This window comes from Propithecus coquereli, unplaced genomic scaffold, assembly GCF_000956105.1.
Source record: "Propithecus coquereli isolate 6110/MARCELLA unplaced genomic scaffold, Pcoq_1.0 Scaffold57, whole genome shotgun sequence".
Lineage (NCBI taxonomy): Eukaryota > Metazoa > Chordata > Mammalia > Primates > Indriidae > Propithecus > Propithecus coquereli.
In genome coordinates, this window is record NW_012151618.1 from 3,083,464 (window position 1) to 3,088,642 (window position 5,179).

Below are 5,179 nucleotides of genomic sequence, written 5' to 3' on the forward strand. Positions count from 1 at the left end.
TGTTATTTCCATATGTTTACATCCACTTACAACATAGCATTCTTTGTATTTGGAATAATAAAAAATAGCAATTGCCATGTAAACATCAGAATCTCACTTTTGGCATTTACCCAATTATCTCAGCTACAATGCAGGATAAAGCATGATTTACTTTCTGGAATAAAGTGCTCTGCAAATTTAAGGAGGCAATATTTCCAATCTGGAGTTATCAGGGCAGATTTTATGGAGAAGATGGCATTGAGTTGGAATTTAAGGTTTGGATACAATTTTGACATGTGGATGTGGAAAAGAAAATGCAGATCAGGAAGCAGTACAAAAATTGAATAGCATCACAGACAAGAGAATGTGTTGGACAACAGTGTATCAGAACACATGTAGGAGAGAAGTGGAAAATTGTTTGCAAATGCACATTCAAAGTTTGAATGTCTGACTAAAGATGTTAAATTTATTAATCTTTGAATAATATCTATAACTTGAAATGTATGTATAATTTGCATCCTGCGAAATATGATTCATGTGTTCTGGGAACACAGTGGTCTAACAATAACTACTGGGTGATGGTGACAATGAGAGGGAGGAAAACAACCCAAAGGGTACAAATCAGAGATAAAACACTAAGTGAGGGCAAATTATATCTCTTCTTCTTCCACCTGGGCAAGGGGAATTGAGGAGGGGAAAATCCTATATTGCCTCTGAGTAAAAGGCAGACAATGATGTGATATATTGGTAAGTAGGCAGAACTTAGAAGGCCTAGCTTTAAGTCTTGACTCCATCACTTATTAGCTGTGTGAATTTGGGCAGGTCATTTAACCCATGAGTCTTAATGCCTCATTTGAAAAATGTAGATTATATTCCTTACATTATAATCATAGGATCATGTACTGTGTCTCAGCTTATTTTAAAATGTAGCACACAATAGAGAAAATAATAGTTTTATAATATATTGTAGAAAAGGTAAAGCATGTCTCATGGTGATCAGAAGTAGAGTTTCCTGGGGCTGAGGGCTTTCCCAGGATGCTTTGCTAAAACCAGGAAAGTTCTGAGCGAATAGAGATGAGTTGGCCACCCTAGGGATTCAGGGGAACTCTGGCTACCCTAACTTGGCCGCTGAAAATGTTCCTCTGAGAAAATCAATATATCCGTAACGCACATATAGCTCACTAGAAGTTCTCATTTAGGGAATTAAATTAGGTGATATGCTTCCGTCTACTTCTACTGGGCAGCTCTACTTCTCTGGTCTTCTGCCTAAGAAAATGCAAGGATTCAAGCTTGAATCCTTGAAAAAGTAATTACCCACTTACTTGAGCCCCCTGCTTGGCATATTTCATTAGCCATAATTGTTTGCCTCTAGAAAACAGAAGGATCATATCTCAGGAAGCCAAAGTAGAGCTCATCTCCAGAAAGACAAAGGAATAGGGAAGAGAGAGGCCTCAAGAAATGGAATGTGGGTTTCATTTTTGAACGGAATTGCATCATGAGAAGGAGAAACTTGTAGAACAGAAATCTGTTCTACTGCCCATAAGTAGACCTCATGGGGGCCTCTCCTCTTTTCTAAAAACTTTGATGTTTGAATGAAGACATGGCAGATACTGACTAACTTGTTCCCTTTCAGTGTATGTTACAGTGTGGTTTCTGCTTTTAATATTAGCTTTCTTAACCTCTCAACTGACAGCAGCCATTTCCTCCCCATTATTGCAAACTGGAGTATGGGCAGGATTTTATTTCACTATCTTTGGCAGGAGGGCCCAGTTTTTGTTGGAGTCAAAGTTAGAAACAGATCTTGCCAATGCTTAGAAACTTGACACTTCCTGCATCACACCATTAAACATCTGCCTACTGGCAATATGTCTTACTTATTATACTTTAGCTGTTTCATGCTCACTGTTGTGCAGGCTACAATAGAACTGTCTAGTAAACATGCTGATGTAATGACTTCTAAGTTTCTCTAGCATTCAAATTCTATTTAAATCACTAGACCAGGCAGAATGAACACAGTAAAAGTCTGACACAATGTAAATATCAGTGGATTTAGTAGAGAGGAAAACAAAAGGAAGAGGACTATCTCATTTCAATCAAAGTCAAGTCAACTTGGTGTATTGAGGGGATGCCAAGTGCAAAAGCACTGTTCATTCTACGGGTCTTGTTTTATTAGATTAGAGGACACAGAAGCTTAAGGCTGTCTCTCTCTCTTTGTGCATCATATTTAGCTAAGGAGATAGTTGAGAGGATCAGTTAGACAAGGGAACCATAGGAACTGGAAAGAAAAACCAGGTGGCCCTGTGGCCAGAATGTACCTTAAGGGTCCCCTGGCATTTAAGCACCTACTTCTGGCATGAATAATCACTTGGATATGGGAATTAGTGGTCCAGATGGTAGATGCATGAGGCTCCTGAGGTATTATTGGGACATAAGGATTTTGAAGATAGGCTAGTGCCAGATTGGGGAGGGCCTTAAATATCAGCTAAGAAACATATGATTTTTGCCTGTGTTTCCTAACCTGTTTTTCTAACTTCAAATACCTGAAGGATATGTTGGTTTACTGTTGTGGACATGGTATACTCGAGAAAGTACTAGAATACTGGGAAGGCAGAAGGGTCATGTGTACCTACCTCTTCCCTTAGATATTATTATATCACCTGCATATCCTGTCCTTCCTTGAGCACAACACCAGTTTTAGGCAATCAGAAGCTAGCAAAGCATTGTTATTTTTATTATTTTTTATTTTTATTTGTATAAATTTAAGGAATTCAAGTGCAATTTTGTTACATGGCTATCTCATGTAGTGGTGAAGTCTGGGCCTTCAGTGTATACATCACCCGAATAATGTACGTTGTACCCATTAAGTAATTTCCCACCATCAAACCCCCTTCCACCCTCCCACCCTTCCAAGTATTCAATGTCTATCTTTCTAAACTCTATAACTGTCCATGTGTACATATTATTTAGCTCTTGCTTGTAAGGGAGAGCATAACAAAGGCATTTAAAGAGTGAGTTTTAGAAAATAAATCTTTGTTGTATTAAGATTGAGGTGGAAGGAGAATATGATATGTATTAGAAACCATACAAGTGGAAGACTTTTGGAATACTATTGACAAAAAGAAAGTATATGGGCTACTTTGTTAGAATAAATGATAACCCCAGCTTTAAGCATATTCTTCTTGGGGAAAATATGAAATGATAACCAAATGGAAATGTTGAGTGGAGTTCTAGGAGTGAGGGACTAGGACCAGGTCATGGGTGAAAGTTTGGGATTGGTATAGAGATTTGAGATTCAACTCTGGAAGTGGCAGCTAGATAGAAATGGCACAGACAGAGCATAGAAACCTAGACTGAATGCTTAAGAAAGAAGGATGCTGTTATACCTTCTTAACACATACCACTTTGCTCTTATTTATATCAAGTAACAGAAAATCATGGCACATGTTTGTGTCACGGGAACTATGATAAATTGTCGATCACTCCAGGATATCATTGACTTACTTTTGTTCCAAGGAAACTAAATTCCAAAGATCCAAAATTGTTCATCCTTTTTTTTTTTTGATTTGGACATGGAATTCATAAACATTAAACCTGGTATAAGACTCTGATGTCTGGAATAAAATTCTAGCTAAATATCTATTCAACAGCAAAGCCATGGAAAAGTTGTTTAATTTATCTAAAGTAATTTTGTTTTCATCTCTTTGAGGGAATAATTACAATTTCCACCTCATTAAATTGTTCTGAGTATTAGATGAATTCAGAGTGCATGGCACATAGAAAACAAATGTTCATTACATGTTCATCAGTAATTGTTCCATGTTTTAAAATACACTTCACTATCTATATCTCTGACATATTTCTGATAATGAGTTTAAATTTTAAAGATCAAACTATAATTAGAAATTAAGTGCCACAGCCTTTCAAAGATGAAAAATCCCTAATTCTGCACATTCATATTGGACTGTGATACATCAGCCTAAGAGGGGCAAAGAAAAGCCAGTGTGAACAACAGCACAGCCTCACAAACCGAAGAGTTCATGCTCAGCCGATTGTTATCAGAAAAACTCTCTGATCTACATTTAATCTCAGGGTTATTCTATAAATGGAATATAAACAGAAATATTAAGCTGGCCAATTTGGACACAGAGAATGGAGGTCTTGGACTTGCACATTAGCATTAGGCAATGACTTACTGCCAGGTACAAGTACCCAGTTTGACAGTGGTAAAAGATGCCCTGAGGCCAATAATTTTGTCCAATGAAACTACAGCCGGTAAATTTAAAAATTTATTTATTTGATCTTATTTTAATGAATGTAGAGAAGTAATAATAACTGCCACAATTTCTCTTATAATGGGAATAAACATCTCAATATTCTTATAAATTCAGAATCGTTTTCTTGTTTTGGTGATTTGTTTCGTATTGGATACAATATACCTTTTGTCAATTGTCATTAAATGTTTGACTTTTTCCAAGCAATTACATGTCTGTGTCATGGAGAGATTTGTAATTTTGCTTAAGCACTGATTTTATGTTGGTTATCTAACATTGTCATAATCATGCTGCTTTAACCTCCAGTCATTAGAAAATTACATATGATAGAGTCATGTTGTTATTTGTAAGTCCATGTTTGTGTGTATGACAAGTACATACTCTTTAAGATTTCTTTCTTCTTATAGAAGATAATCTATAACTCCCAAAGGGCTAATGTGACCTCATGCAAGTGACTAGCATATAATCCCCTGTAATTTCACTAATAGGCAGAGAGACTCGTCCATTTCCTTGTTTGGTTCACTCTAGCTAGGGCTCATCGCCTGTGATTGCAGAATCTACAGACCTGCCTCCTTGGCTTGTGCCATTATAAAATCATGGATAGACAGACCAAAAGGCATTTAAAGAGATGATGGGGGCCAGCCCTTGCAATCAAAGAGAGAATGTTTGAACTACTGTGGCTTCATGCTGGAAGATCTCCTAGCAAGGAGATTTCAAAAGCTCTCTCCCTCTCAAATACACTCTGATATTTTTATCATTTTCACTGTCTGATAAAGATTCTTTTTATCAAAACCAGAGTCCTGCTTTTAAAGCAATTTTTCCTATTATGTCTTTTGTCCTTTGAGACCAGTTCCAAGAAATAGACAGTTCCCTGGCTATTAATGAGAAAGGTTTCCTGGGTCTTCCTCCATCCCCTTCTATTGCATCCA

At 37.0% G+C, this 5,179-nt stretch overlaps 1 protein-coding gene across 1 annotated transcript in view; it reads left to right on the plus strand.

Annotated features, from left to right (window-relative positions):
- Nucleotides 1-5,179, plus strand: part of UNC13C (unc-13 homolog C (C. elegans)) — a 656,589-nt gene that overhangs the window by 137,219 nt on the left and 514,191 nt on the right. The gene's annotated exons all lie outside the window — the stretch shown is intronic.